The sequence below is a fragment of the Triticum urartu genome, chromosome 6A, assembly GCF_056163025.1.
Source record: "Triticum urartu cultivar PI428250 chromosome 6A, HENAU_Tu73, whole genome shotgun sequence".
NCBI lineage: Eukaryota > Viridiplantae > Streptophyta > Magnoliopsida > Poales > Poaceae > Triticum > Triticum urartu.
The window spans coordinates 117,360,056-117,374,852 of NC_141878.1; the positions used below are offsets into that span (position 1 = coordinate 117,360,056).

Genomic DNA, 14,797 nt, shown 5'->3' on the forward strand with positions numbered 1-14,797 from the left:
TCACCAATGAGCTCGAGAAGGTGACCATGAGCGAGAAGTATCGTGGCGACGATCAAGTCCATAATGCAAACGGTGAAGGTATGAAGATAAATCATATGCAATTATCACCACCCCTCATCGTGATATTCACCTTAAAAATGTCTTGCATGTTCCAGAAACCTCAAAGAACCTTCTTTCTATTCATCGTATTGCCATAGATAAGAAAGTTTTTCTAGAGTTTCACCCATATTATTTTTGATTCATGTGGCACCCCGGCTCAGAGAAAACCGGAACGCCCCATATTCCAGCCCAGAGATCGAGGAGAAGTCTTCTGGAATATGGCACTGCTTAGTATAGAACAAACTAGCTCTCTATTACAACACGAATATGAATACAAGGGTTCCGATATTACAATGACTAACATCGGCATGGCGACACTATGCCAACCACGGTTGCTCTATACAAGCAGCAGAACAACTCAAAGCAGCGGAATAACTCTAGCAGCGGAACAACGACGGTGGTGAACTCCATTTCACAGGGACTCTGGCTGGAACGCTTATCCTAGATCGCAAACAAAGAATTCACAGCAAACAAGCATTCAAATCCGGCATGACCTGCAAACTGGCATGACACGCCAGGTCAGTACATTGAATGTACTTGCAAGCCCACAATAACCAGAAGCATTTAAGACAACAACAGCATGGCAATTACAGGTTAAGCAGGAATTATCATGAGATCATCAGAATAACATGGCATGAACAACATGAACATGATACAGATAGAACAACATGAGCATGGCATGAACATATAGATCTGATGCTACTAGCATGCAACATGATGGCACTACATGCACCATTTATTCTGTTCGGGTTGCCTCGTAACCATCACATGCATCACTTACCAACCTCGGACATTACACGATCATCTCAGGATCAAATCAAGCTTGGTATAAACAATACCGTAGTAATTATTAAATGACCACAAGGAGCTTGATCTTTACCCACGATTCTCGCACAACATCACGAATATCCAACCACTCAGTATCCTTGATACAACGGTGATCATTCCGGCGATCACAACCATGACCAACACTTGGTCTCAAACTGTGATCCTTCCGGCGATCACAACCAACTTATCATAAACAGTGATCCTTCCGGCAATCACAACCAACTTATCTCAAACCGTGATCCTTCCGGCGATCACCACCAACTTATCGAACCGGGGTTGTCATTAATCAAGTTATTATTAATACTATTGACTCATGGTGGGACCGACACGAACTGGGCCCTTATCCGCCGGCGCGGCTATCGATAGATTTAATATACACTCTGCAGAGGTAGCACACTGTACCCACACCACGAAACCCATGGCCTCGCACTCCCATTCGGGTGGACCAACGGCGTTCCGACAGAACCGGTCTACTTCCATGACACTCTCTCGGCCACTCTGACCCAATCACCAATGGGCTAGTCCTGGGTGGCCCCGTGTCTACCAAAGACACACCGACCACCGTCATGGCCAAAACGATCCCACTTGGGGACAAAAGCGCTTATCATCCAAACTACGGGCACACAAGGTTATGTCCGCCTACCTGATCAGGGTAAGCACGCCCATAACCTTCCCTAGTTGGAGGCACCGGCGGGAGGCACGACAATAGACCCAGTTAGGACCTTCCCATATCGGCAAGTGCGGTTGCACTGGTCAGTTTCGATATGGTGGCACCATGACTCAGCCAACAGTTGTTCAAGTTCAATTTAATCCGGTTAAACTTGAATGCAAAATGCTGAGCCATGATAAAATAACATGATGCAATTACAATGCATGAGCATGATATCAACATAATCATGAGAGAACCACATAACTATCCACCATATCAACAATGAATTATATCCAACGAAACATGGCATACGAACTAGCATGAACATCATAAGTACATACTTCTATGAAACATAGCATGACCATTAGCATCAACAATAAATATCATGCAAGAACATATCAACAATGCCACCATGCAAGCATTTAACCAACTAGATACAATGGGACATGCATAACAACGGTACTCGGGACCGACGGCAGTCATGCACTGAAGACCATTACCAACATCAATATGTACTACTAGCAAGCATAAGCATATGAGAGGAATACTAACAACTAGTAGGGCATGACAAATCCGGTGCATAACAACATAGCAAGAAAGTAAGCATTTATCCATAAGCATTACCGAGACAACTATAACCATATTTTAAACAAGCAATCATTTAATAAATGTTCAAGTTGAAAACCATGGCTACTACATGAACATCATGCAAGTGGGTATTGTGGCTTTCCTGGGGATGAAGAAGGCACCGGGGAGAAGTGTGGTGAAGCCGCGGAAAGATTTGCCGGAAACAGTTCTCTCTCGGAGGGGCTGTTTACGTGCAAGGGCAAAAAGGTCATTTTCACAGTGTCAAACCATAGTGAAAATGAAACCAACAGAACGGGCTCGACGAGACGAATAAATGGGCTTTGGAATCACCTCATTTGGAGTTGTGAGCAAAAAATTATAAGGGTTTTTCTTCCAGGGACTTATCTGTAATAAAATCATCACAAACAGGCCCTCAGCAGGAAAAACAGAATGCGCCTTTTCTGAAAATACGTTTTCCAGAAGGGAAAACGCATTCTCGCACGACGAAGAAGTTGATTACGCTTTTGTTAAGCGAAAACGTACTCCACAGAGTACGCCTCCACTCAACCACGTTAGCAGGCCGGCCCGGTCAGCGCAGAGAGGCCGACAGGCGGGGCCCAGGGACGGGGTCAACGTCGTCTTCGCCTCGCCCGCAGTCCAGAAGGAGGTCGCCGGCGCGGGGGCTCGTCCGGCCGGCTCCGGCCATCCCCCGCCTCGCTCGACCTATGGGCGAGCTCAGCAGGAGTGGCTGCACCCGTCTGCGGAGAGCACGGGCTCCGGGGAGGACCGAGGCGAGAGGGAGCGAGGACATGGCGGACGGTGGCGACGGGCACCGACGGGGCTCACGGCCAACAGCCACCAGAGGAGGAGGGAGGGGGCTCGGGCGGCTCCGGGGTGTGGATGGGGGCCTCTGGAGGTGGAATCAGGAGGGGAGGAGATCAGGGCTGCTCGGATTCGAGCGGAGCACCGCGGCGGCTACGGTGGCCATGGGCAGCGAAGAGAGCTCTTTAAGCTCGGGAGAGTGATTGGGGAGGGAGCTGGGAGTGAGGGAAGGCTTCTGGTGTGCTCAAGGCTCGAGGAAGGCCTATATATAGCCGGGCAAGGGAGTATCGCGCTGGCGTCGCTGCGGACGCGTGGCCGGCGCGCGCTCGAGCTTGGGGGAAGGCGACGGGGAGACGTAGGGAGGAGCCCACAGGGCAGAGGGAGCCCACGGAGCACAGGGGGAAGAAGACAGCGACGAACAGAGCCAAATGGCCACTGTTCTCTTGTGGTCACACGGCGGTGAGCGTCGGTGAGCAAGCGGACGGAGGGGGAGAGGGGTCCAGTAAGTGGGCGACGAGGAGGGCTACCTCCTGGACACGCTCACGCGCGCGAAGCCGACGAGAGGGGGAGGGGCCCGAGCAAGAAATCATCCAGCTCGCGTTCATGGCATGTCAAAGAGGTGGTCACCGCGCGCACTGGTGCACACAGCACACAGCCGGCCAAACAATGTCTGGGAGTTTGTCCTTCCTGAGGAGGTTGCAACTGCGGTGGTAGTTTGGCTAAAAGTGACATGGTTAAATGGTAGTTAACACCTTAAGTTTACTGCAGTAAACTTGACCAGGCACTGCTGATCAACAGGAAGGGGTTTGGAAGCAAAGGAGTTGTCTGGTAGTTTTAAGGTAAGAAGGACTTTCACCCTGGTAGCTTTGAGGGGATTAGGATCAAGATTTAATATAGTTGCTTTGCAACTGCCAAATATGGTCAGAAATGAGATTTGGATGATGCACTCACATGGAGTGTCAAATTGATCTCAAATTTGGCAAGGCTTAATGATTTGGTCATAGTAAGATGCTGTAAAAATTTCATACCAAATGGATAAGCCAAAGTGGTACTTGCTTCACAAACATCTTTACTGAACAGAATCTTGCAAGAATTTTGGAGAATTATTGGCTAGGTGAAATGGTGCCAAATTTGGTGGAGAGCTGTTATTTGGGTAGGAGAATAATCTGGTATTTTCTCAGAATTAATGAAGCAATATAAACTGCACTTGCTTCACAACCTGAAAATATTGCCAGAATCAAAGATTTGGTCCTGTGCTCAAATAGATCAAAGGATGGAGCTGAAATTTGGAGAAGGCTAATTATATGAACACATGAAGATTCATGCCAAATTTCAACTCATTTGAATGCTCCTAACTAGTACTTCCTTCACGGGGGCTTCTGTTTGATAGAAACTTTGAAAAATCACTGAGGAAGATTGGCTTGGAAAATAAAGTTGAATTTTGGCATGTGGCAATGAAGGTCTCCAAGGAGTTTGGGGTCAATTGGGAAAAGGAAAATAGCACTTGCTTCACAATGTGCCATTTAGGGCAGAATAGGAAATGAATTATTTGAGCATGATGATAAACATGAAAAATGAAATATTTTCCATATTTGAGAAATATATGACCCAAAAAATTTATGAGAATTATTTGGGGATTTTAAGAGTGATGAACTAAAGGTTGCTTCACAACCTAGGGCAATTTGAGTTATTCCTTTAATAAAAAAGGAATATTCCCAATGAAAAGAATATTGGGATTTTGGCTAGGATGAAAAATGATAGGGTCTAGGAAAAGATTTGGGTATGACAAGCCACTCTGGAAGCAAACAAGAGGGCATCTTCTTCAGTTTCCAGACCACATAGCCACGGAAAAAGGAAACTCAAGCAAAAACCTTAGAAAAACAAAAGAAAAAGAAAGGGCCAAAAATCAGGCTGTCACAATTCGTGATCAGGCCACGGGGAAAATTCTCTACCGAGGTAGATGTGTGCATGGTCTTTACCCGTTGATTCCCCAATTTAGAAGATTCAATAAACAAGTCTGTGGTGTCATCAAAATCTCTTCGGAACAGTGGCATACACATTGAGGCATCCTTCTTTTTTTATTGTTCAAGAAGTTCTTAGAAATAATAACCTCCCATGTGTTGGTGAGCGTAGTGTTGAAACTATTTGTGATTCTTGTCAACAAGCTAACTCTCATCAGTTGCCATATCCTGTGTCTACTAGTATTTCTACCCGGCCTTTACAACTTATTTTTTCTGATGTATGGGGCCATGCTCCTACTTATGTTGGTAGATATACTTACTATGTTAGCTTCATCGACGATTACAGTAAATTCACTTGGATATATCTTCTCAAAAAATGTTCCGATGTGTTCCAAGTTTTTCAACACTTTCAAGCACTTGTTGAACGTAAATTTACTAGCAAGATCATCTTTGTCCAATCTGATTGGGTGGCGAATGTGAGAAATTAAACTCTTTCTTTCAAGGCTTGGGGAACTCTCATCATGTTTCTTGCCCTCATGCACATCAACAAAATGGATGGCTGAACTTAAACATAGGCATATTGTTGAAATTTTCCTAGCTCTTCTTACCGGAGCTTCTATGCCCCTTAAATTTTGGGATGAAGAATTCCTCACCATCGTTCATCTCATAAATATGCTTCCTAGTCGTGTTATTGATAATGACAGTCCTATGCATAGGCTTCTTAATACTCGACCAGATTATCAATCCCTTCGTGTCTTTGGTTGTGCGTGTTGGCCCCAGGGGCGGAGACAGGGGTGAACAGGGGCTAGACCCCCCCCCCCAACGATCGGACCCCCTCAATGTCTCACGGGCTATCCTAGTAGTATTATGCTAATATTTGTGCTAATTGGCCGGAGATAATGACAACTTATTTAGCAATTGAGCCCAAACATAGCGCTAATGTATTGACCATGCAAACCGAAGCAAACCGAAGCCCAAATAGTAGCCCATCCGTAGAGGCAGGAGGCCTACAAGTCTATCTTTCTGTAAGTCTGTGCGTCTAATCCAAGATCGATCTCCCAATCGCTAATCGCTAGGGTTTCTTGCCGCCGATATGGCTCGTTGCACCCCCAATCCCGATCGCCAACCGGCAGGCGCTTCTCCCGTCACCGGCGTTAGGAGACTACTAAGGCAAAGACGCAAAGGTGCTCTCATGGCGTTAGCCGCCCTGTTGATTCCGCCATCGATCCAACGCCCTATGTGTCACTGAGTCCGTCGAGTTACTTGAGTATATTTGCATGATCCAAGGCAGCAAGGCTCTGTTGGAAAGGTACCCACATATACTATCCCTAGTAGCTGGTTCATTCTTTTCTTATGGATTACGACCTATCAGTCTATTAATCAAGCATGCAAGACGGTATGTTAAGATACTAATTAGACATTTCATTTTAAAAACCAATAAATAATGCTGCTAATTGATATCCTTCCCCTAATTATATAAAAGAAACAGTTGTATGTTTGATCTATCTCCAATGTAGTAATTTATGAGCTAAGTTTTAGATTCTATACATAAGATAATTGGTAAGGAGGACGTTTATAATCGGTTGTGGGATGCTAAAATTTATATCTTTAATCCGTCCCCCTATGTTCAAATCCTGGCTCCGCCCATGGTTGGCCCAACCTTCATCCCTACAACAATCACAAACTCATGTTCCGCTCAAAACAATGTGTCATTCTCAGTTATAGTGCCAACCACAAAGGTGTCAAGTGCCTAGATGTTGCTACTGGTCGAGTCTATATATCCCGGGATGTTGTGTTTGATGAAACAATTTTCCCTTTTGCTCATTGATACGTCTCCAATGTATCTATAATTTTTTATTGTTCATGCTATTATATTATCAATCTTGGATGTTTTATATGCATTTATATGCTATTTTATATGATTTACGGGACTAACCTATTAACCTAGAGCCTAGTGCCAGTTTCTGTTTTTCGTTGTTTTTGAGTTTCACAAAAAAGGAATATCAAACTGAGTCCAATTGAGCTAAAAAATTTATGGTGATTTTTTATGGACCAGAAGAAGCCCCTGAAGCAAAAGAGTTGGGCCAGAAGAGCCACGAGGCCTCCGCAAGGGTGGAGGGTGCGCCCTCCGAGCTTGTGGTTGACTCGTGGACCCCCCCTAACTTTTTCTCGACGCAAAAATTCCTATAAAAATAGAAACCCCCAGAAATAAACCTAGATCGGGAGTCCCGCCGCCGCAAGCCTCTGTAGCCACCAAAAACCAATCGGGACCCTTTTCCAGCACCCTGCCGGAACGGGGAATCATCACCGGTGGCCATCTTCATCATCCCGATGCTCTCCACGACGAGGAGGGAGTAGTTCACCCTCGGGGCTGAGGGTATGTACCAGTAGCTATGTGTTTGATCTCTCTCTCTCGTGTTCTTGATGTACCATGAGCTTTGCTATTATAGTTGGATCTTATGATGTTTCTCCCCCTCTACCTTTTTGTAATGAATTGAGTTTTCCCTTTGAAGTTATCTTATCGGATTGAGTCTTTAAGGATTTGAGAACACTTGATGTATGCCTTGCATGAGCTTATCTGTGGTGACAATGGGATATTCACATGATCTACTTGATGTATATTTTGGTGATCAACATGCGGGTTCTATGACCATGTGAGCTTATGCATAGGGGTTGGCACACGTTTTCGTCTTGACTCTCCGGTAGAAACTTTGGGGCACTCTTTGAAGTTGTTTGTGTTGGTTTGAATAGATGAATCTGAGATTGTGTGATGCATATCGTATAATCAAACCCATGGATACTTGTGGTGACATTGGAGTATCTATGTGACATTAGGGTTTTGGTTGATGTGTGTCTTAAGGTGTTATTTTAGGACGAACTCTAGGGCTGTTTGTGACACTTATAGGAATAGCCCAATAGATCGATCACAAAGAATAACTTTGAGGTGGTTTCGTACCCTACAATAATCTCTTCGTTTGTTCTCCTCTATTAGTGACTTTGGAGTGACTCTTTGTTGCATGTTGAGGGGTTGTTATATGATCTAATTATGTTATCATTGTTGAGAGAACTTGCACTAGTGAAAGTATGAACCCTAGGCCTTGTTTCGAAGCATTGCAATACCATTTTCGCTCACTTTTATCATTAGTTACCTTGCTATTTTTATATTTTCAGATTACAAAAACCTATACCTACAATCCATATTGCACTTGTATCACCACCTCTTCACCGAACTAGTGCACCTATACAATTTACCATTGTATTGGGTGTGTTGGGGACACAAGAGACTCTCTGTTATTTGGTTGTAGGGTTGTTTGAGAGAGACCGTCTTCATCCTACGCGTCCCACGGATTGATAAACCTTAGGTCATCCACTTGAGGGAAATTTGCTACTGTCCTACAAAACCCTGCACTTGGAGGCCCAACAACGTCTACAAGGATAAAGTTGCATAGTACACATCACTCATCTTCATCCTAATGCCGGTGCCCTTCTTCGCAAGGAAATTCTCCTTCTTCCTTCTCATTTGTCCAGTTTTGATCACGGGGACGATAATTGTACTGATCATATGACTAACTCTTCTAACCGTGAACATGAGCTTTGTGGTGTTGCAGGAACAAATGCCAAAGCAGCCGAAAAAAATGAGGCCAAACAATGGGGAAAATGCTCAAAACAGACATTATTTCATGTGTCCACTGGTGCATGGCAGCTCTTTCATGGAATCACCCCCTTGGGATCAACGCTACAAGAGCAGACGCAATTGCCTCCGGGATTGGTTGCATCTGCTCTGGCAGTGCTGATTCTGAGGGGGATTCTGTGACAGAGCTGCCATGCCCCAATCAACAATGGACACAGGTCTGGATGAGGGCTAGCCAGCCCATGTGTGTGCGACCATGCCAAGGGACACACTGACTGGCCGGTTCGTCATAGTCCCACGAGTCTACGTTAGGCGGGGCAGCTCCAATCAACGGTGCTGCACATGCCTCTCTATCAGCACACGGGATCCCACCCGGATTCGGTGGCTGTCTCTTGCATGGCCATATCTTCTGCGCCGTCCTTCGTGGCTATGGCCACAGACTCAACTGCACTGGATCCTGTTGATGTGGTAAGTGATTCCACCTTGGGATCACCAGGACATTCTGCTGCAGGATCTTATGTGCCCAGCCCCGCCACTGCAGTTCAACATACAACTCCACCACGCATGAGGCTACGAGCAGGGGTAATGCAGCCTATGAATTACAAAGTTAAATATGGTCTAACTTGTTCCACAAGAGAACCCAACACATAGTAGGAAGCATGCAAAGATCCTAAGTGGAGGAAAGCTATGGAAGAAGAATTTCAAGCACTCCAGAAAAACAACACGTGGCACCTGGTTCCTTCCCATCAAGGTAAACATTTGATTGATTGTAAAGGGGTGTACAAGATAAATAAAAAGTCAGATGGCACTATAGATCTTTACAAGGCTAGGCTAGTTGCTAAAGGATTCAAATAGATATATGGCATAGATTATGAGGACACATTTAGTCCAGTTGTTAAAGCTTTCACCATCTGTCTTGTTTTTTCTGTTGCTGTATCTAGATCATGGTGTCTCAAATAGCTAGATGTGCAGAATGTGTTTCTTCATGGTGTTCTGGAAGAGGAAATGTACATGAAATAATCTCCTGGTTTTGAGAACAAAATAAAGCCTTTCATGTGTGCAAGCTTGAAAAATCCCTTTATGGACTGAAGCAAGCTCCTAGGGCATAGTACTTTTGTTTGAGCTCAAAGTTACAATCACTTGATTTTGTTCCTTAAAAATCTGATACTTCACTATTCATTTATAATAAGTCTTGTACATCCATGTTTGTGCTCATATATGTTGATGACATCATTGTTACAAGTTCATCCAATGAAGCAGTGATAGCTCTTTGTCGGGTACACAAATAGGGGTGTATGGTTCCCCTGACTTCACTACAAAAAAATACACTTCCGTGATGATACGTGTTTGTCACAGTAGGTCACATTTTCTATCATCCATGACAAATTTATGACAGAATCAAGATAGTCATACATGTGCTGTCATAGAAGTGTTCCATGACATTACCAAAATTATCATCACGGAAGTGTCCACTTCCATGACGATAAATCACGCATCACAGAAGTGCTTTCGTCAAGGGTGACCGACACGTGGCATCCATTGTAACGGAACGTCGTTAAGCTATCGGGTCCGGTTTTGGATCCGATAACCTGTTAACAGCCCTGACCAATGGGGATTTTCCACATGTAAAATCATCATTAGCTGGAGGAAACACATGTCGGCTCACCATTGGGACAGATGTCATCCACTCATTGGACCCAAAGCGCCTATGATACGTCGACACGTGGCACGGCCCAACAGAGGCCCAATCCTGTGAAAAGGCCGGCCCGTTTGACTTGGTCAAAAGGTGGCGGGCCGGCCCACGGCAAGCTTGTTAACGACATGTTCGCATATAGCCCATTTACAGCCCGCTAACCTAGGGCCCGTTTACGGCCTATCCGAGTTAGGCCCAGTAGCGTCATCTGGGCCGTCCAATATAATTCCATCCCGTTTTAACTTCCGGCCCATGTATGGCCCATGACGTCTTTCGGCCCATATGAGGCCCTTAGTAACCCTCGGCCCATTAATGGCCCGTGGTAAAACTGGCTCGTAATGAATAGTGTATCACTTTATACCCATTAACGGCTCATTATTCTGTTGGGCCGTTTCCAGCCCATGTTATCTTTCGGCCTTCTCAGGGCCTTTATTCTTGGGTTCATTTCCAGCATTCGTTTACTTTTGGCCCGTTATTGTCATTTTCTGCTTGTGGGCCAAATTCAGCCTGTGGTTACAGTCAGCCCATTTGTGGCCCGTTAATACGTTGGGCCATTTTCATAGTGCCATCAAATATGGCCGATTAACGACAGCCCGTTATGGTCGGCCCATGAACGGACGATTTCAACTCTAGCCCATTTTACGGTCATAATGTGGTCTGTTATTGGCCCATGTTTGGCCAACCGATCATACGGCCCGTAGAAGGCCGATTGATGATACAGCCCGTAGAAGGCTCATTGTGTCTACGGACCGTATAAGGCCCATTGTTTCTACACCCACTAGAAGGCCCATTGTTTCTACGGCCCTTAGAAGGCCCATTGTTTCTACGACCCGTAGGAGGCCCATGTTAACTACAGTAAATATGTAGCCCATGGTTAATGTGGCCTAGTTTTAAAAAATAGGTTATTATGGCCACTAGCAAACCGCGGAAAGAGAAATGCACTGACTACAAGAAAACAAATAAATAAGACAATAAGGAAATAAATAAGCAAGCAACTTACGCTAGGCTATCACGGCTATTACACATATTACATCCACTGGGCATCAAAATTCGCCACCAGTGCAAATATAGGGAACACCCTACACTATACAAAAATGGCTTGCTATTTTCTTCAGCCGGTGGCTGCACGTTAAGAACAAATTTTGTATCGCACCAAAACAAATTACAACTATAAAACAAAAGGAAGGTTGGCATAAAAGTTAACAGTCTAGCAGATAAATGCACCACCATAAGTTCAGAAGCTCAGTTCATTTGACCTGACTGTTACGTTTTCATGTTGTATTGTCCGATGGAGCACCATAACCTTCGCCTCAGTTCTCCTAGGCTCCTGAACAATATAGCAAATGTCTGATAGTCTGATTTCAAAACCATGCATATCTTGGCAACATCGAACAATGTCTCTCCTTGTTTCACAAAGGGTCTTTGTTAGGGAATGGACTTGTGTCTGGAGCGCAGATACAACATTGTTTTGAGCTTGCATATCTTGATCATGAGGCAGTTTGGACGAGATTGCCTTAACAATGCAACCCAGTATTACGCGGGAACGTGCTTTTGGCACTGTTAGTGGACAGGTACTAACCCACTGCAGCAAGAGCTGACATTGCGGTTATAGTTGCCTTGCCACCTTCAGAAGGTGGCGGTTCCACCATTTTTTCATAGCTCGCTGAAAAGTTGAGGTTTTACATTAGTAGTACCAGAACAGAAGATATTAAGGAGGCAGCAAAACCAAACAAAATAGCTTTGGTCTATATAGAGAACTTATTCTGGTGAATCCATGTAAAATATTAGTTGTATTTTATTGCAAAGTACATAATAAAACCAGGTTCCAAACATATGACCATGTACCATCACTAATGTATTGTCTATTGCTTCACATTTTATTGAGGGCTAAGGATAAAGAGACGAAGTTTATAATACGATAAGCATAGTATGACATCATTCATATCACAAAACAACTAAGAACAGACAAACGGGCAATTGTAACGTTGTGTGGGCAAGTCCAACACGAAACTAGATTACAGGTCAAGATCAAAGGAACAACACTCCTCTCTTTTAAACCATGTAAGGTGCAATGATACGCTAAGACAATTGTGTATAAAATTGAAAAGAGTAATATACATTGGTTGCAAACCATGCAGTTCAAGGCACAAGTCAGAGTAAGTAGTAGTTAAAAGACATGAGGATTAAGGACTTACAACAGCGGCTTTGACTAGTGTAGTCATGCCATTCTTCTTGCTGGTGTGACAGTCCTTGAAGATTTCCGCAGCATTTGGTTCAGGTACTTTTTGGTCCTTGCAGGCTTTCCTCTTCATTTGGAACAAGTCAATATAGATCTGATAATATGGTACGGCGAAAAGAGTGAAATGGCAGCTAATTACAAGAGCCTCGCAGTGTGCAATATAGCTACGAGATCCTGTCGTTTGTTGGAATTTCAATTTCTACGGTTGGACTTGTTCTTTGAACATTTCACCTACAAGAAGATAGATTTGTGTGGCACATGTGTAAATAGGACATCAACATGTGATCTGATCACATATATATAATGTACCAGACACTTCGGATCAGACCAGTGTTTAACGAGGCCCCTCCAGTCTTCATCCGATATATTTTCCACTAGAGATGTTTGGGAAAGTTCACTGTTAGCCTTGCCTTCAAAGTGAGTTTTCCTCAAGTTATACCGATACTGTCGTAGAGCAGACTTGAAAACATGGGTGCAAACTTGTCTGGTTGCATCATCTTGGCTATCCAACTTGAACCTCATCTGATAACCTTTCGTCTCTGTCACGTGACCTTTTTAAACCTGCCTCAAAACTTGAACCTCAGCAGAGCAGACTCAAGGAAGGTGTTGAAATGGGTTTCGTCTATGTCATTCCTGTACTGAATCCATGTTGGGAGGATACGTACATGACACCTAACGGCAACCGCTGCCTCTGATACTAACTTGGCTGACTTTGTAGCATCACGTGGCCTTTTTAAACCTGCCTCAAAACGGATCTCCATTCTTCCTCCTCTAGATTTAGTTAACCTATCAAGCATTATCCCTGATGTTTGTTTCTTCTTGCGCCTAAGTGCTAGTCCAACAACGAACATAGGAAATGTTAGTATACATCAAACTATGAGACTACATATAAAGAAGCATGCAACTGTAACTTGACTTCGGCAACTATCTTCTTGCTGTTGAAGCTCACAAGGTTCATCTGATCTTGCCAACTCGTCTTGTGTCAAGAGTGCTTGGGAAATAGTGTCAGGTGGCAAAGGAGCTTGGGAACGTGCTGCTAGCTCAGTTGGCGCACGAGTAACTCGTGCAGCTGGTAGTACTGTGGAAGATACTTCCGCAGCAGGACGTACAACATGGCGTTGACCTCTCAAGCTCAGCTCCTGCGAGGAGGCTCGGCAATAGTTGTGATTTTTTTTTTGAAAAGGAGGAAGACCCCCTGCCTGCATCTAGACGATGCATGCAGCAATTTTATTAATTATTCACACAAGACCTTACAGAGAAATACATCATTAAGTCTGAAGTCGCCATCTAGGCAACATCTGTCGCTACTCCTATCCAATTACTGAAGGGATACTGATAGTTCGGACCTAATATCACACACCTCGCAGCCAAGCTAACATCTAAGACCTGAGGCCGCAACCAAGCCACTTGCCGGGTATGGGCACACACCGGTCCGGTGCGCTCTCAGAGGCTGCCGCCACCAACTACCACCACTCCATCTTCAGAGCTCTACTGACGCAACATCCTTGCCCGATCTAGCTACCGTCGACGCCATCACCTCCCTGCGCGTGAACTGTTGAGCACATCGCGGTCGCCGCCGGTACACCTCAGCACCATACCGCCAAGTACCACCAGCCGACACAACATGAAGTCTCTGCTGTCGTGCGTAGCACCTGCCGACCAGACATGACAAAGTGTAGCACGTGTCGGCCAGGCATGACTTGACATCTCCACTGAACTCCGTGCAAGACGAAGCCGCTCCACCTCCTACCTCTGACTTCCAACGCTGCTTCACAAAAGATGCTCCCAAAAGAGGAACGACACCGCAGTGCCGCCATCGTCTGATCTGGAGAACCAGATCCTAGGGTTTCCTCCGGAGCAGCACGAGTGGGTCGACAACAGTTACACAACGAAGCCTTCATCAAGGTAACGATCGCAGAACACCGCCATCGCCTGCCGTCGGCTCGGTTTTCACCGGCAACTCTGACTCTCCAACTCGCAGCCGGGACTAGATGACGGATCTCGAGATCCGACCACCCAGCCTCTGGCCGGCCACCTGTGACGGAGAAGATGACCACCATCGCCGGTTGCACCGGCCAGATTAGATCTGGCCGGAGGTGCCACCAAGCAGTCCACCAGGCCCTCGACACCGCCGCCGATCCATAGTCGGATGACGCGACACCGCCGCCGATCCATAGCCGGATGACGCGCCAACGCAGCATAGACCGCCTGCCGCGAGGCAGGAGTGGCCTCCGCCGTCGTTGCCGAGGCGGGAGGGAGGAAGGAAGGTGGGCCGGCCCCGACAACGGCTAGGGTTGGAGTACCACCC

The 14,797-nt window shown here is 45.5% G+C and overlaps 1 long non-coding RNA gene across 1 annotated transcript; it reads right to left on the reverse strand.

The window, feature by feature from the left end:
* Nucleotides 1–331: 331 nt before the first annotated feature.
* On the reverse strand, nt 332–3,344 carry LOC125517356 (uncharacterized). The gene is made up of 2 exons (XR_007287563.2): nt 2,495–3,344; nt 332–2,386 (listed from the first exon to the last, which is right to left on the reverse strand). It is a non-coding gene; the product is annotated as an uncharacterized LOC125517356 (long non-coding RNA).
* Between the last annotated feature and the right edge of the window lie 11,453 nt (nt 3,345–14,797).